This window comes from Myotis nattereri (assembly GCF_964212035.1).
Source record: "Myotis nattereri genome assembly, chromosome: 16".
Classification (NCBI taxonomy): Eukaryota; Metazoa; Chordata; class Mammalia; order Chiroptera; family Vespertilionidae; genus Myotis; species Myotis nattereri.
This window is the reverse complement of record NC_138091.1, coordinates 4,776,010-4,795,167: the sequence shown is the minus strand read 5'-3', so window position 1 is coordinate 4,795,167 and position 19,158 is coordinate 4,776,010. Positions and strand designations below refer to the sequence as shown.

The 19,158-nt window shown below is 45.5% G+C and overlaps 1 protein-coding gene across 1 annotated transcript in view; it reads right to left on the bottom strand.

Annotated features, from left to right (window-relative positions):
* The window catches only part of SPECC1 (sperm antigen with calponin homology and coiled-coil domains 1), a 247,101-nt gene extending 240,650 nt beyond the window's left edge, over positions 1 to 6,451 (bottom strand). Inside the window, exon 1 of the mRNA XM_081110787.1 lies at positions 6,408 to 6,451. The gene's annotated coding sequence lies outside the window, so the exon portion shown is untranslated. The remainder of the gene's footprint in view (positions 1 to 6,407) is intronic.
* Positions 6,452 to 19,158: the final 12,707 nt, after the last annotated feature.

Genomic DNA, 19,158 nt, shown 5'->3' with positions numbered 1-19,158 from the left:
CTTTGGTTGATCCTTCCCCCTTGCCCCCACCCTCCCCTACCTTCCCTCCAAGGCCCGACAGTCCAATCAATGCCTCTCCGTCTCTGGATCAGTCCTTGTTCATCAGTTTATGTTTTTCATTATATTCCACAAATAAGTGAGATCTTGTGGTATTTATCCGCTCTCCAGTTCCATCCATGCTGTGGCAAATGGTAAGAGTTCCTTTTTCTTCTTCCTCTTCTTAAAGAATACCTTTCAGCTTTTCATATAATGCTGGTTTGGTGGTGATGAACTCCTTTAGCTTTTTCTTATCCGTGAATATGCTCGAGGGTTTTTACCGGTTGCTTTTTAAACTGCTTAAAATAGTTTTTAAGTCATTTGGAACAAGAGTTGCTCTTTTTTTTTCTTTCCTGGCAGCTTTTAACTTTATAGCAAATGTGTGTCTGGGGGACTGCTGGTCACTGTTTCTCACAGTTGCGAATGAAGAGGGGGAAAAAATTGCAACCAAGAAAAAAAATTTTTTTTGAATTGCAAACTGGACCGGGTAAAAGGTGTTTGAGCAGCTGCTGTATATGGGTTTAAACGGTTTGTTGCACCTTCTTAAGTTGCACATATTTGGGGGGGGAGGGTTGATAGAAGTTTTTAATCACAAAGTCACAGGACTTCTTTCTTTTGTAACTGAGCTAAAAAGAGCTGCTTTTTGGTGGGGGCAGAAGAAGGCTCACAGGAGCCCTTCCTCTCAGAGGGGACAAGTACCCTTCCTTGTATCTTTGATTTGAGAAATGTATAGAGCAACCATTGCAGTGGATGGAAATGCTACTGGAAATCCGAGTTTCCTCTTCCAATCTGTATTCGTTTCCTATATCGCTGGGGAGCAGGGGAAAGAGAATGTAGAATAACCAACCAAAAGTCCTTAGTTCCACCAGCAAAATCAATTCAAAGCAAGTAATCCTATCAAGTAACAATGAGCAGATTATCCCCAGAAGAATCATCCAGAACATCACTGTGAAGATATTACTAAAATATTTCAACATGACTTCTCTCCAAAATAATTTTATTAAATTAGTATTTAAAAAAATATTATAAGCCTAGCCCTGGCCCGTGTTGCTCAGAGGTTAGAGCATCAGCCCACACACTGAAGGCCGCAGGTTCGATTCTGGGTCCAAGGCATGTACCTCGGTTGCTGGTTGGATCCTGGCCGCAGTCTGAGCATGTGCAGGAGGCAACCAATCGATTTGTCTCTCTCACATCGATGTTTTTTTTCTCTCTCTCTCCTTTCTCTGTCTCTCTGTCTCTCTCCCCTCACTCCCTCCCTTCTTTCCACTCTCTCTAAATCAGTGGAAAAAATATCCTCGGGTGAGGATTAACAACAACAACAACAACAACAAATATATATATTATAAGTCTAGATTTTTTGAAGTTTTGATAGTGGTACATAGACAAACAGATGAACCACAGAATAAAAAAAATTAAAAAAAAAAAAAAGAACTAGGTCCAAACACATGCAGGAATTTAATATACTGATAAAGCTGGTATTCCAAAGGAAAGGATGGATGGACTCAATAAATGGTGTGAGACAGCTGCACAGGCATCTGGAAAAAGTACAGGTGAGCACCCTGCTTTAATCCTTATACCAAAAAAGACTCCAGCAATACCAAATACTTCAAAGAAGAACCTGAAGTAACCAGCAAAAGAAAACACAGGAGAATCTCTACAGTCAGAATGGGGAAGGTTTTTCTGTTTATAATAGGAAAATGCAAGCGCTATTAAAGAAAAAAATCAACTACATAAAACCAAATCTTTCTGAATACTTAAACACAGCACAAACACAGTTAAATAAACACCACTGAGTGAACTGATACATTTACTCATATCCAGAGAAAGAGTGATTTTTTATATGTAAAGGATTCCTACAAACCCAAGAGAAAAAACACCATTAACCCCAAAGAAAAATGTGCAAAGGCAATACACAATTCACAGGAAATACAGATTGCTCTTCAACATATATGATGCTCAACCTCACTCTTCATAAAGGAAATGCAAATTAAAATTATGAATATATTTTACCTATCAGCATGGCATGTTAACATCACCATGTTAGTGAGAATGTAAGGAAATTAGCATTTTTGCTACTAGGATATATATTGATAACTTCTATGAAGGACAACTTTTAATATCTATTACATTTACAAGTACATATATTCTTTGTGCTACAACATGAATGAGTCTTCAGATATTATGCTCACTTAAATAAGCCAGTCAGAAAAAGACAAATACTTATGATTCCATTTATATGAGGTACTTAAGTAGCCAAAATCACACAGACAGGAAGTAGAATAGTGATACCAGGAGCTGTTGCTGTTTAATGGGTATAGAGATCCGATTCTGCAAGACAGAAAAGTTCTGGAGATTGACTACAAACAATGTCACTATACTTAACACTAGTGAACTTAAAAAATGATTAAGGTGATACATTCTATATTATGTGTATTTTACCACACTTAACAAAAGCAAAAAGACTAATAGCCCTGGCCAGTGTTATCAAGTGGTTAGTGTTAGGTCTGATCAAATAACTGAATCGATATCCCGCCCCTGGGAACTCCCCTTTAGGCCACTTCACAATGGACATTCCACTTGCTTAGACCATTATCTCTCCCCTTCAGAGCTTCGGACCTGCACAGAGAATCCTCCACCCAGAAAAAGCCCACCTAGAGTCCTTTAAAAAACCTGACTCCCTGTCTCTGGGGGCTGGCACCATTTGAGGGCTCAGCCCATCTGATGTCCAGATGACCTAATCCTATATAATAAAGAGCTATTATGCTAATTAGACCGAACAGCAGAACGACCATCCAGACATCCTTCCAGATGACCTTCCAGACGAAGCCAAGGTGGTGAGGGGCTACATGGGCCTAGCCAGGGGTGGGCAAACTTTTTGACTTGAGGGCCACAATGGGTTCTTAAACTGGACTGGAGGGCCGGAACAAAAGCATGGATGGAGTGTTTGTGTGAACTAATATAAATTCAAATAAACATCATTACATAAAAGGGTACGGTCTTTTTTTTTTTAGTTTTATTCATTTCAAACAGGCCGTAGTTTGCCCACGGCTAGCCCCTTGCATGAATTTCGTGCATCAGGCCTCTAGTACATTTATCATCCCTTACCAGTTTGGACTTGTGCATTCCTCTTCTGGCAACCCTAACATTTGGTGCCGAAACCTGGGAGGGTTCCACGGGAATGGGGGGCCATTGCCCCAGCTTCGGTCACCCCGAGTTTGCTACTTGGAGAGCTGTAGGCAGTGGCAGCTCAACCTGGGCTTACCTCCGAATCCTCCTCAGGTGACTCGATTGCCGGCCTCGATCAGGCCTCCCTCCCTTACGGGCCCTCCTGAACCAGCCAAGGAGGACGCGGATGGGGAATCTCTCCTCCTCCATCGCGGACCCTCCATCCCACACCGGCCCGTCTCCTCTAGGTGAGGACGTCCCACAATTCCCCTCGTCTCAGGTCCTCTGCCCACTCTCTCTCACTGACTTCTTGAAAGTCTCTCGTCTCAAAAGTCCTAGCGCTGGGCCAGAAGCCTCCTCGGCCGTGTGACTTGGGTCCTTCTGGATTGGGGACGCCCAGTCCGGAGGGTCACCTCTCATTTCTCACGGTGATTTGTTTAGCAGCAGGGACGCCTGCCCTAAACAGTCCCCTTTGGACTTGTGGTCTGTCACTCACCCTTCCTCTCTCGTGGGCCACACCACACTCCCTCTGCACACTCACGGGGGAGATCATGCCCCATTTAACAGGGCATTGGCACATGCACCCAAGGGTCATAGGTTCGATTTCCAGTCAAGGGCATGTACCTAGGTTGCAGGTTCAATCCAGGGCCCCAGGTCGGGGCACGTCCGGGAGGCTACCAATCAATGTGTCCTCTCTCTGTCTCTTTCCCCCTCTTCCTCTCTCTCTCCCCTCTCTCTAAAATCAATGGAAAAAATATCCTTGGGTGAGGATTAACAAAAAAAGGACAAACATTAAGTAAGAACATGCAACTAAACAATGACTGGGTTAACAATGAGGTGAAAAAAGAAATCAAAAGATACCTTGTGACAAATGAAAATGAAAACACAATGACCCAAAATTTATGGAACACAGTGAGAGCAGACTTAAGAGGGAAATTCACAGCAGTATAGGCCTACATCAAGAAACAAAGAAACTCTAACAATCTAACCCTATCTCTAAAGGAAATAGAAAAGAACAACAAAATAAGTAGAAGGAAGGAAATAATAAAAATCAAAGAAAAAATAAACAAAATAGGGTAAAAAAAATACAAAAGATCAACAATACAAAGAACTGGTTCCTTGAAGGAAAAAAGAAAAAAAAATAAACCTTTAATTAGATTCTTCAAGAAAAAAAGAGAGAGGACCCAAATAAATATAATCATGAAAGAAGAGAAGTGACAACAGACACCACAGAAATACAAAGGATTGTAAGAAAACATTATAAAAAACTATATGCCAACAAATTGGACAATCTGGAGGAAATGAATATATTCCTAGAAACATACAGTCTTCCAAGACTGAATCAAGAAGAAACAGAAAATGTGAAGGGTCCTGGGTCCGATTTTGGTCAAGGTCACGTACCTTGGTCGCAGGCTCAATACCCAGCCCTAGTCAGGGCGTGTGTGGAGCCGACCAATCAATGTGTCTCTCACATCACACTGATGTTTTCTCTCTTTCTGTCTCTCCCTCTCCCTTCCTCTCTCTCTTAAAAAAAAAAAAAAAAAGGGAATGAAGAAAATAGTAAACAGGTAATTAAAGCTAATAATTACTGACTTAGAAAATAACAATAACAGCAATAATGTTTAATTTGAAGAGCTAAGCCGAATGGGAGGTGACTGGATACCAAAATCCTAAATAAAATGTTAGCGACTTGAATCTATCATACAACCTAATAGAGCATTTTAAATTATCCTAGGATTTTAGAGATAGACTCTCTAGCAAGTATAATCACCTATTTAATAATTTTAAGAAGAAAACTACATGGTCATATCAATACATATTATGTAAAAGCATTGGGGGGGGGATCAACACGTAACCCTGACTTTTAAAATTCTTAGTAATTAGACATAAATGGAAACTTACTTAATATGACAAAGAATATACTAATGAAGATACAGTGGGAGCATTCCCCTAAAATCAAGCCTAAAACAAAAATATCCTACTTAACGTTAATGGGCAACTCAGTAGAGAGGGTGGTGGTTGGAGGACAAGAAATGAGAAGCACAAATGTTAGGAAGAGGTAACTATTGCTTCTTAGTAGAAGACAGGACTGTCTGCCTAGAACAGCCCAACAAATCAACTGACAAACTGTTACAACCGGCGGAGTTTCCGCGGGAGCTCATCGCGCGCCCGGTGCTGGCTCCCCAGCTAGAGGCGCTGGCTCTGCGCGAGCGCCCTGAAAGGTCTTCTCTGTGGAGCAAGACACTAGGATTGGCACGCTCCTGCCCGCCCTTCCCCCACATCTTAGCGTTGACATGACATCGTATTTGAAACTGGATAACGAAAATCTTCCGAACCCGAAATTTGTTCTAAAACACGTTATCTCCCGCCTGCAGCTGGCGCAGTCGCTGAGGGCCGCCCGCCGCCCGCCGACACAGCCCCCGGCAGAGGGCGAGGAGAGCACCTTCCCCGCCGCGAACGGCTCATTACATAAACGTGCGCACCGGCAAACGCAGCTCCACAGAGTAAAACTAAGGCATTCGGGTCACACTGCCTTTAAAATATGAGCACACAAAACGAATTTTGCTTCCAAGGCATTTGAGAAGGAGGCTTTCCTACGCTCCCGACAGCCTCGCAGCACCAACGTCCAGGTCCCCAGAGCGCGCCGGGGGCTCGGCGCCGCGCACCCCGCTGACCCCGGGGCGCAGCCCGCGCCCCTCCCGGGCCGGCCAAGGCTTGGATCGCGGACATCACACCGCACCCCGGACACCCCAGGAGGGCTGAGGGCCCCGGCTGGTGCGCCCACGCACCTGTCCCACCACAGCGAGGGCGGGGGCGCCTCTCCGGCCGCAATCGCCGCGAGTCCCCTGGTCCTCGGTCCTGGGCTCCTGCGCCAAACCACGGGCGGGCGCGGAGAGGACGCCCACCGGCCGCTGCCACCTGCGGCCCGGCCTCGCGCCCCCGGCTGGGTGGGCAGGACGGGGCTGGACGTTCGTCCCGGGCTGGAGGCAGAACCCGCCGGGCGGGCGGGAGGGTGGAGAAGAGGGCGTCGGGGAAGGTTGGGGAGCCGGGGCCGCCGCGGCGCCCACCGCTGCCCGCCCTCCCTCTCCCAGGGACAGCCCTGCGCCCCCGCGTCCGGACCCCGGGCTTCGCGCTTGCCCGCCGGCCCGGGAAGACGACGAGGCTGCGGCGTAGAGCCGCCGGCGGCCAGCGCGGCGCCCACTCACCGGCCTCGCTCGGCTCCCGCGCTCAGGGATGCTCCGCGAAAAGTGACAGGGATGCTCCCGGCGCCGCTGGTGCCGCCTGCAGGGGGCGGGCACGAGCCGGCGCGGGGCCGTCTGGGAGATGTAGTCCTGGGACCGCTGCATCTTCACCTGCGGCCGCTCTCCATCAGCAGGCTGGGGTGGTCCTTTGTTTTTCCAAACTTCCTGTCTCCCTCAAGGTCTCACCTCTGCTCACGGCTTAATAAATGTTGGAGCGCCCCAGTCGAGCCCTGGTCCCCCTTCTCCTTACGCTAGATCAGTGGTTCTCACAGTGTGGCACTCGGACCAATAGATTCCGTATCATCTGGTAGCCGGGTAGAAATGCAAATTCTCCTAGCCATGCAAGCTATTCCGTTTGTACTGTACTAACAACTCTGGGGAAGGGTCTCATAAATCTGCATTTTTCAAGCCCTTTATCGTCATTCTGAAGTACCCTAAAGTTCAAAAAGAACCCTCTAGACGCCACCACCCCACTTTTCAAGGGACCTCATCACACCTATAGCATTGTTACACACATACATGCACACACACCGTATCCTCTAGATATGCCGCCAGCGGCCCAGGCATGTATGCCCCCGTCTAGACCTTTCCTGTCACTCCAGCCCTCCTTGCCCCAATATCCACTAACACCTCCTCTAGGTGCCTCTGAGACCCCTGGAACCCAACGGGGTCAAGGCCAAACTCAGCATCTTCATTTCCCTCTATGTCAGCGGTTCTCAACCTGGGGATCGCGACCCCTTTGGGGGTCGAACGACCCTTTCACAGGGGTCGCCTAAGACCATCAGAAAACACATATATAACTACATATTGTTTTTGTGATTAATCACTATGCTTTAATTATGTTCAATTTGTAACAATGAAAATACATCCTGAATATCAGATATTTACATTACGATTCATAACTAGCAAAATTACAGTTATGAAGTAGCAACGAAAATAATTTTATGGTTGGGGGTCACCACAACACGAGGAACTGTATTAAAGGGTCGCGGCATTAGGAAGGTTGAGAACCACTGCTCTATGTGGTTTTCCTCCCGTGTGCCTTACGTCGAGCTAAGAAGGTCCACTGCATGTGTTGACAGGGAAGTCACTTAAATGAAAGCTACAGGATAGAATGGGTCATATTTGAGGGAGTAAGAATCAAATGAGGAAAGAGATATGGAGGCAGGGAGAATAACCATCTCTGGCAAGATGTGGCAGGAGAAGAGAGGTGTTGGTGTCTGAGGGTGGAAGTGTTGGGGGAGATATTTTTGAAGGTGGCAGAAACTTCAGTATGTTTAAATATTTATGAAAAGAATCCAGTTGAGAGGGGGCCGCTGACTATGCAAGAGAGAAAAGATATTTTATACCAAATGATTCCTGAGAGTATTGTACGTATGTGAGAGGGAGGTACCAGGTGGAATGATGAACCTAGACTTGTGGTTCTCAACCAGGGACACTTTGCACCCCACCCCCAACAAAGTGTCTTTGGCAACATCTGGAGATATTTTTGGTGTCACAACTGGGCTTGCTGCTGGCATCCCCTAGTTGCTAGAGGCCAGGAATACTGCTAAACATCCTGTAATACACAGAACAGCCCCACAATAGAGTGATCTGGCCCCAAATATTATTAGTGCTGAGGCTGAGAAACCCTGGCGTAGATAGCAACAAGCTCTCTGTTGTAAAAAGAGGGAAGAAAGAAGAGGGACTACAGTTTGGTTCAGTAGAGAAAAGTCTAAAGGGTTTTCTCTGGAAGGAAGAGAGAAAGTTGTCTGTGAGGACAGGCAGGGATGTGTGTGTGTGTGTGTGTGTGTGTGTGTATGTGTGTGTGTGTGATGCTGAATCATGGGATCTAAGATGATTATGAAGAGAGGTAAAGGAAAGAGAGAGCTGCAAGGTTAGGAGAAACTAGTAGGTCCAATAGACAGGGGATTTTTATGGGGGTCAGAGACTTCTCTTATTGGAGTAATTAGAAAGCCTAGGTGGAGAGGAGTTTCTGACAAGAGAACAGGGGTGGTTGATAATGACCAGGTCAGGATGTGAGGGTGGGTGGTCAGCATGGAGTAGAGGCAGGGTCACCAAGTACCCCGATGTGGACTGTGCAGCCCTAGTGGCGCCGTGGAGTGAACAGAGAGGCCGAAGTCATGCATGTGGATGTGGAAGCCATTCATGCACATGGAGGGACACTTTTTGCATCACTGGGAGTGATGGCTTCAGTGAATAAGAAAGTCAATGCATATACAGGTGTGTGGAGGTGGGTAAAGTCAAATGTTTGAAATCTTAAGGAAGCAAGAATTTGGAGAAGAGTGAAGAGGAGGCATGGTCTGGCCCTTCAAAAACCAGTGGGCTCAGGTGTTCTCAGGTATTCTCAGGGAGGTCTGTGTTTCAATCAGGGCAGAGGCAGAGCAATACAATCACTCAGAGAGCGTGAGGAGAGAGGGGAATCAAAGATTATGGGGCAGAAGTTCCAGAGCCTTCTAGGTCAGGATGGGAACTGCTTGGGAGGTGGGTTCACAGAGGTGTGAAGGAGGAGTTCGGGGGCATGGGTTGGGGAGCTATGGAGAGATAAATGAGGAGTGAAAAAATCAGGAGCATGAGGAAACATGAGGGTGCAGTAATATCTTATATTTGGAAAGTTGACTGGTGAACACAGGGATGAAAATGAAGGCTGAGCCTCAAGACCAGATACTTTGCCTTATTCTATAGGGTGGAGGCTGAGGAGTCATCGTCCTGACCACTGCAGTCTCAGCAAGCCTGGGACAGCAGATTTCCTGATACTGAAAAAATGACTCTTAGTTATAATAAATTCCTAATAAAAATCTAATTTATGCCTGGAATAAGCTTACATGTCATGATACATATATATTACAGAGGACGATCCAAGATGGCCACAGAGTCAGTGGAAGCTACTCTTATGTTCTCCCAGGACCAAACTGGAATTACAACTAAAATGTGGAACAATCAACCTGAATAACCAACTGCAGACTAGCTGAACAGAAGTCTTATAGCCATGGATTTATAGAAGAAGCCACAAGAAGACTGGTAGGAAAGACGTAGATGTGAAAAGGATGCTGCTCCCACAGGCTGCTGCTGGGATTCTGGAGGGATATTTCAGTGGCAAGGGGTATCAAGCCCATGCCAGTCTCCCCAGCCCAGAACACCAGAGCCAGAAGAAGCATCCATATAACATCTGGCTGTGAAAATCAGCAGGGATTTCTCTTCACGAGGGAGAGATGATAAAGACACAGGTGCCCTCTAAAAGGCCAAGTACACAAAATTTTGTTCACAGCCACTCACTCTGAGCTCCAGCAGAGGGAAGGCAGAGCGTACTAGAGTTGTGTGATGAGAGACTGGGGTTTGTGACTCCGGGGGGTGAGCTGAAGGGATAGCCACCAGGATCCCTGTGCTGAGTCCCTCTCCCACACCAAAGATGCCATCTTTCTTGGGTGGAGAATTCCCCTCTTTAGGACTTCAGCCTTGAGGAATGCAATAGGCCCACCCTCCAAATTCCTTGTTGCCCCACCCTGCAAAGTTCATGCCCTTCGAGGGAGTCAGCTGACTAGGCCTGTGGTGTGGAGGTCCAGGCAGACTCAAAGGGTATCAGTGACTGAGTTATGTGGCTCTGGGGTGGGGCCCTTTCTCCCCACCTTCCCATGAGCACACTGGCACCTCCCCCTCACAGGAGATCCACTGGCCCCAACACCCAGGCTCCCACCAGCCCACCTTCCTGATTCCTGATGGCCCCACCCTGAGAAACTCGGATGCTCCATGAGGTGCAGGCAGAATTGGGGACAGACTGAGTTGTGTGGCTCTGGGACATGACCATTTTCCCTCACCCCCCTGACGGGTGCAGAGCCCTCCCTTCATGGCCAAATCATGGTCTGTTTGGGCCTGATAACCTCTGCTGGCCTCATCCTGATAACTCCCTGAGACCTCGCCCACCACAAAGGTATGTGGGCACCCAACTGGTGGCAGCTAGACTTGGTGCAACCTGGGACTTCTGCTGAGTGGCCTCAGACCCAGCACTGGTAAGGAGTTTGAACCTGCATCAGTCTGGTGAACACCATTCGCCATTACCTGGTAACTCACTGAGAACCTGCCTCATGCAACCTGAATCCTGCCAGAGGTTCTTTCTGTAACTGAACCTAATAGGCACCATGCAGGCAAAGGCAGATGGAGGTGAATCTCAGGGGTCCTTGGGAATTTTGTTGATCTGCCCCCAGGCCTGGGCAGGTAAAAACCAAACTTGGTGCTCATCTTGGTCCTTCCGACACACACCGAGGCCCAGCAGAGGCAGCCACAAAATGTGGATCACTTTGTAGCTCCAAACAGGTGGCCCAGGGCCAGTGACAGGCAACATCTGACACTGACATGCACCCAAATCCATCCTAAGAGGGTCCAGAACCAACACACACAGTGGCCAGCTTTAGAAAACATCAGAGCAGGGTCAAATAAGCTTCGCAAGAGACATAGCCAAAGGGGGATCTTGGCAGGCATCAGACCTTGCTGTGGAGAATCTGCTTTGTGAGGTCAGCACCTGCACAGCACCCCTAAACCATGGTTGGGGTTGATCCTCACAGTTAGCCATCCTGAGGTCGACCCCAAGCATGAGTGGGCCAAAAACAATGAAGACTCAATTACAACAGGACGGCCCACATAACCTACACAAGGGACACTCCTGGAGCACCCAGCATAGGTGATCAAAGAGATTTTACTACTGGGTCCCGTAGGACATCTACTACACAAGGCCACCCTATCATCACTGGGAGTCATAGCAGATCTACCTAATACACCAACACAAACACAAAGAGGTAGCCCAAATGGAGAGACAAAGAAACATGCCCCAAATGAAAGAACAGGAAAAATCTCCAGAAAATAAAGCTAAATGAAATGTGGACAAGCCATTTATCAGATATAGAGTTCAAGAAACATGGTTATAAGGATGCTCAAAGAACTTAGTGAGAACTTCAGCAGCAGGAAAATGGACATAGAAACCATAAAAAAGAACCAGTCAGCCAGCACCGGTTTGGCTCAGTGGATAGAGCGTCAGCCTGCGGACTGAGAAGTCCTGGTATCGATTCCAGTCAAGGGCATGTACCTTGGTTGTGGGCACATCCCCAGTGGGACGTGTGCAGGAGGCAGCTGATCGATGTTTCTTGCTCATCGATGTTTCTCACTCTCTATCCCTCTCCCTTCCTCTCTGTAAAAAATCAATAAAATATATTTTTTAAAAAAAGAACCAGTCAGGCCGAAACCGGTTTGGCTCAGTGGATAGAGCGTCAGCCTGCGGACTGAAAGGTCCCAGGTTCGATTCCGGTCAAGGGCATGTACCTGGGTTTCGGGCACATCCCCAGTAGGAGATGTGCAGGAGGCAGCTGATCGATGTTTCTCTTTCATCGGTGTTTCTAACTCTCTGTCTCTCTTCCTTCCTCTCTGTAAAAAAATCAATAAAACATATTTTAAAAAAAATGTTCCCTTTAAAAAAAAAAAGAACCAGTCAGAAATGAAAAATACAAGAATTGAAGAATATACTAGAAGGAATAAACAGTAGGTTAAATGAAGCAGAGGATCAAATCAGCTATTTGGAGGACAAGATAGCAAAAACACTGAATCAGAGCAGTGAAAGAAAAAAGCTTTTTAAAAAACAAGTTTAGCCCTGGCCAGTGTTCTCAGTGGTTAGAGTGTCAGCTCATGCACCAAAGGTTAGCAGGTTCAACTCTGGTCAAGGGCACGTACCTGTCGGGGTGCATGTGGGAGGCAACCAATTGATGTGTCTCTTTCACATCAAAGTTTCTCTCTCTCTCTCTTCCCCTCCCTTCCTCCCTCCCTCTCTCTCTAAAACGCAATGGAACAAATATCCTCAGGTGAGGATTAATAAAATCTGCATAATCAGAGTACCAGAAGAAGAATTGAAAACTTATTTGAAGAAATAATGACTGAAACCTTCTTTAGCCTAGTGAAAGAAAAGACACAAGTCCAGGAAGTGCAGAGAGTCCCAAACAAGACGTACCATATTTGAAATGGCAAACGTTAAAGACAAAAGGAAAATCTTAAAAGCATCAAGAGAAAGATAGTTAATTACTTACAAGGGAGCTCCCATAATACTATGAGAAGATTTCTCAACAGAAACATTTCAGACCAGAAAGGATCAGCAGAAAATATTCAAAGTGATGAAAATCAAGGACACACAACAAGACTGCTTTACCTAGCAAGACTATTATTTAAAATCGAAGGAAAGTCCTGGCTGGTGTGGCTCAGTTGGTTGGAACATTGTCCCATACACCAAAAGGTGGTGGGTTCAATTCCCAGTCAGGGCATATCCAGGTTGTAGGTTCAATTCCTGGCTGGGGTGTGTGTGAGAGGTAATTGATCAATGTTTCTCTCACATTGCTTTCACTCTCCCTTACTCTCTCAAAAAGAAAAATCAATAAAATTTAAAAAAATTAAACTAAGCCCTGGCTGGTTTCTCTCAGGGGTTAGAACATCAGCCCTCAGATCAAAGGGTCGCGGGTGCAATTCCTGGTCAAGGGCACATACCTGGGTTATAGATTTGATCCCGGCCCCAGTCGGGGCTTGTTCAGGAGGCAACCAAGCGATGTGTCTCTCTCACATCCATGTTTCTCTCTCTCCCTCCCACCCTTCCACTTTTTGTAAAAATCAATGGAGGAATATCATTGGGTAAGGATTTAAAACAACAACAAAAAATTAAAATTGAAGGAGAGATAAAGAGCTTCCAGAGAAGAAAAAGTGAAAGGAGTTTATTATCACCAAATCAGTATTACAGAAAATGTTAAAGGATCTTCTTTAAGAAGAAGAAGGAAAAGAAAACCCACAGATGAACATAGTTATAAAGATAAAATGGCAATAAATACGTACCTATCAATAATCACTTGAAATGTAAGTGACCTAAATGATCCAATCAAACAACACAGGGTAGCTAAGTGGATAAGCAAACAAGATATATATATATATATATATATATATATATATATATATATATATACACACTAGGGGCCCGGTGCACGAAATTCGTGCACTGGGTGGGGGGGGGGGAGGGAGAGTGTCCCTCAGCCCAGCCTGCCCCCTTACACATACTGGGAGCCCTCAGGCGTTGACCCCCATCACCCTCCGATCGCCTGATCGGCCCCTTGCCCAGGCCTGACGCCTCCGCCAGAAGTGTCAGGCTTGGACAGGGGACCCCCATCTCCCCCCGATCACTGGCTCTGGCCCCCGCCCAGGCCTGAGGCCTCTGGCCCAGGAATCATGCCTGGGCAGGGGACCCCCATCTCCCTCTGATCGCTTGCTCCATCCCCCGCCCAAGCCTGACGCCTTTGACCCAGGCTTCAGGCCTGGGCAAGGGGACCATCATATCCCCCCAATCCCCAGCTCCGCCCCCCACCCAGGCCTGATGCCTCAGCCAGAGGAGTTGACCCTCATCACCCTCCGATCACCAATCACCAGATCGGCCCCTTGACCAGGCCTGAGGCCTCTGGCAGAGGTGTCAGGCCTGGGCAGGGGACCCCCAGCTCCCCGCGATTGCAGGCTCCGCCCCTGCCCAGGCCTAACACCTCTGGCCTAGGCGTCCGGCCCGGGCAGCGGGGACCTGCAGTGGCAGCGGGGGGCGCCGCGATCATGGGCTTCGCTTTAGGCCCAGGCAAGGGACCCCTAGCTCCTGGGACTGCCAGCTTCGACCTTGCCCAGCTCCCATCGCTGGCTCCACCCCTACTTCCTGCTATCACTGGCCAGGGCGGCAAAGGCGCCTGATTCTCCGATCATGGCTGGGGGGCAGGGCAAAGGCGGCCCCTGCCCCCCAGCTCTTAGCTCCCCCCTGGGTTTCCGATCACTGTCAGTGGCAGGGGGCTTCTTCCTGCTTTCCCTTTCGCCTCCCTGCATTGTGCCTACATATGCAAATTAGCCACCATCTTGTTGGCAGTTAACTGCCAATCTTAGTTGGCAGTTAATTTGCATATAGCCCTGATTAGCCAATGAAAACGGTATCGCCGTACGCCAATTACCATTTTTCTCTTTTATTAGTGTAGATACTGTCCATAAGAGACGTATCTCAGAACAAATAATACACACAGACTCAAAGTAAAGAGATGGGCAATAATATTTCATGCAAATGAAAATGAAAGAAAAAAGCTAGGATAGCAATTCTTATATGAGACAAAATAGACTTAAAAACAAAGGCTATAATAAGAGATAGAGGAGGACAGTACATATTGATAAAGATATCAATCCAACAAGAGGATATAACCCTTGTAAATATTTATACACCGAACACAGGAGCACCAAAATATATAAAGCAAATCTTAATGAACATAAAGGGAGAAATCAACAGTAATACAGTTATAGTAGGGGATTTTAACACCCAATTGACATCAATGAATAGATCTTCCTGACAGAAAATCAACTAGGAAACAGCACAGATGGATTTTTATTTTTATTTTTTAACTATATTTTTATTGATTTCAGAGAGAAAGGGAAAGGGAAAGACAGATAGAAACATCAATGATGAAAGAGAATCATTGGCTACCTCCTGCACTCCCCCTACTGGGGATCGAGCCTGCAACCCAGGCATGTGCCCTTGACTGGAATCAAACCCAGGGCCCTTCAGTCCACAGGCTGATGCTCTATCCACTGAGCAAAACTGGCTAGGGCCGTTTTTTTAAAGTTTATTTATTTTTAATCCCCACTCGAGAACATGCTTAGAGAGAGGAAGGGAGAGAAAGAGAGAGAAAAACATTGACGTGAGAAACATTGATCGGTTGCCTTCCGTATGTACCCTGACCAGGGATCGAACCCACAACCCAGGTATGTGCCCTGACTGGGAATCAAACCAGCAACCTTAAGTGCACAGGATGACACTCAACAAACTGAGCCACTCTGGCCAGGCTAGACCAGATGGATTTCATTAATATCTTCAGAGAATTGCATCCCAAAGCAGCAGAATATACATTCTTTTCAAGTACACATGGAACGTTTTCCAGGATAGATCACATGTTAAGACACAAAATCATCTCAATACATTTAAGAAGATTAAAATTTTATCATTGTCAACAATGGTATGAAACCAGAAATCAATTGAAGAAAAAAATGAAAAACACACAAAGATTTGGAAGCTAAATAACATGTTATTAACAATGAAGGGGTTAACAATGATATCACAAAAAATAATAAAAAGATACCTGAAAACAGATGAAAATGAGAACACAAGAACCCCAAATCTATGGGACACAGCAAAAGTAGTCCTAAAAGGGAAATTTATAGCATTGCAGGCCTATCTCAAGAAACAAGAAAAATGTCAAATAAACAATCTAACTTTACATTTAAAGAAACTAGAAAAATCAACAAAGACCAAAATGAGTACAAGAATCTATATATATAAAGAGTTAATATGCTAATTGGCCCTAATGATGTCCCATGTCCCAGTCACAACCGTTCAACAGGCTGCGCGCACACAGGAGCTGGGGGACGGGGCCAGGGACTTGCATCACTGGGACATGGGCCTGCCGCTGGGGGCGGCCCCCCTGGCAGAGGCATACGTAGGCCCCAGGCGCCGCCCAGCCCAGAGGGTGTTGTCAGGACAGGGGTGGGGCCTCAGTGGAGAGCTCTCAGCACTCCTGTGCCAGAGTCTGAAGGCGCGGAGAGGAAGGGAGAGCAGATGGGCAGTTAGGGGGATCAGTCCAGGAGAGGAGAGCAGATAGGCAGTTAGGGGGATCAGGCCAGGAGGGGAGAGCAGATAGGCAGTTAGGGGGATCAGGCCAGGAGGGGAGAGCAGTTAGGGCCATCAGGCCTGCAGGGGAGAAGTTAGGGGCATCAGGCAGGCAGGCAGGTAAGCGCTTAGGAGCCAGTGGTTCTGGATTGCAAGAGGGGTCCCAGATTGGAGACCAGGCTGAGGGACACCCTCCTCCCCCGTGCACAAATTTCGTGCACCAGGCCTCTCAACAAACAAAAGTCCTGGACCAGATGGCTTCACAGGTGAATTTTATCAAAAATTCAAAGAACTACAGTGGGGCCTTGACTTACGAGTGTCCCGACTAACGAGTTTTTTGAGATACCAGCTGTCTCTCTGCTGATTTTTTGCATTGAGTTGACAGAGTAATTTGAGTTAACGAGCTCCTTAACGAGCTCGGTCTCGGAATGAGTTAAACTCGTAAGTCAAGGCCCCACTGTAACACTATCCTTCTCAAGCTATTTTAAAAAATTCAAAAGGAGGGAAGACTCCCAAGTCATTTTATGAGGCCAGCATTATTATAACTCCAAAACCAAATAAACACACTACAAAGCAAAAAAAAAGAAAGTATAGGCCAATATATCTGACCCACAGATTGTGAAATACTCAAGGAAATATCAGCATATCAGATCCAGCAATACATTAAAAAGATGATACACCATGATCAAGTGAAATTTATTGCTTGTAGGCCTTTTGGCTAAGATCAAGTGATCAAGTGGCATTTACTCTGGGGATGCAAGTTTGGTACAATATCTGAGAATCAATAAACATAATACACTACATAAACAAAATGAAGGATAAAAGTTTCAATAGATGCAAAAAGAGCATGTGATAAATCCATCACTCATTTATAATAAAAACTCTCAGCAAAGTGGGAATAGAGGAACATACCTCAACATAATAAAGGCCATATATGACAAACCTACAGCCAACATCATACTCAATGGGAAAAAACTAAGTGTTTCCCTTAAGAAAAGGAATAAAACAAGGATGTCCGCTTTCATCACGTTTATTCAACATAGTACTGGAAATCCTATCGACAACAATAAGACAACCAAATTAAATAAAAGGCATCCAAATTGTAAAGAAAGAAGTAAAACTGTCATTATTTGCAGGTGAAATGATACAGTATATAGAGAACTCTAAAGATTCCACACAAAGAACTACTAGAACTGATAAAGGAAGTCAGTAAAGTCGCAGGATAAGAAATAAATATACAGAAATCAGTTGCATTCTTATACACCACTAATGAACTATCAGAAAGGGAAACTAAGAAAACAATCCCATTTACAATAGCATCAAAAAAATAAATTAAATACCTAGGAATAAATGTAACCAAGGATATAAAAGACGTACTCGAAAAATTATATGACACTGCAGAAATACATTGAGGAAGATACAAATAAGTGGAAGCATACACCATGTTCATGCATGAGAAGAAGTAACACCATTAAAACGTCCGTACTTCCCTAAGGAATCCATAAATTCAATTCAATTCCTATCAAGATACCAATGGCATTTTCCCATAACTAGAACAAATATTTCAAAAATTTATATGGAACCACAGAAGATCCTGAATACCCACAGTAATCTTGAGAAAGAACAAAGTTGGAAGAATTACACAACCTGATGTCAAATTGTATACTACAAGGCCATAGTAATAAAAACAGCATGGTAAAAGCATAAAAATAAACATATAGCTTAATGGGACAGAATAGAGAGCCCAGAAATAAGCCCACACCTTAATGGTAAATTAATATTTAACAAAGGAGGCAAGAACATACAGTGGGGTATAGACAGTCTATTCAATAAGTGGTGTTGGAAAAATTGGACAAATATGTGCAAGAAAATAAAACCAGACCACCTTCTTACCCCATACACAAGAATAAACTCAAAATGGATTAAAGACTTAAATGTTAGACACAAAACCATAAAAATCCTAGAAGAAAACGTACGCAGTAAAATCTTGGACATTTCTGTTAGCAATATTTTTTTCTGATATATCTCCTCGGGCAAGGGAAACAAGAAGAAAAATATGCAAATGAGACTGCATTAGATTAAAAAGCGCAGCAAAGGAAACCATCAACAACATGAAAAGACAACCCACTCAGTGGGAGAACTTATTCACCAATGATACGTCTGATGTTAATATCCAAAACTTATTTTAAAAAACTCACCTAACTCAACACCAGAAAAACACAGTAACCAATTAAAAATAGGCAAAGGCCCTGCCCAGTTTGGCTCAGTGGATAGAATGTTGGCTTGCGAACTAAAGGGTCCCGGGTTCAATTCCGGTCAAGGGCACATACACTGGTTGCAGGCTCCTCCGCGGCCTGGGCCCTGGTCAGGGCTTGTGCAAAAGGCAGCCGATCGATGTGTTTCTCTCACATCGATGTTTCTCTCTGTCTTTCCCTCTCTCTTCCACTCTTCCTAAAAATCAATGAAAAATATCCTTGGGCCTGGCCCATGTGGCTCAGTGGTTGAGCATTGACCTATGAACCAGGAGGTCACGGGTTTGATTCCCGGTCAAGGGCACATGCCCAGATTGCAGGCTTGATCCTCAGTGTGGGGCGTGCTGGAGGCAACCGATCAATGATTCTCTCTCATCATTGATGTTTCTACCAGTATCTCTCTCCTCTCCCCCTTCTCTCTGAAATCAATAAAAATATTTTAAAAAAGAAAAGAAAAATATCCTCGGGTTAGGATTAGCAACAACAACAACAAAAATGGGCAAAGAACTGGAATAGACACTTCTTCCAAGAGAGCATACAGAAAGCCAATAGACATGAAAAGATGCCCAATGTCACTAAGCATCAGATAAATGTGAATTAAAGCCACAATGAGCTATCACCTCACACCTGTCAGAATGCCTATCGTCAATAAATCACCAAATGAGAAGTGCTGGCGAGGCTGTGAAGAAAAGGGAACTGTTGGTGGAAATGCAGATTGGTATGAAAAACAGTATGAAGTTACCTCAGAAAATTACTGTAAAAATGGAAC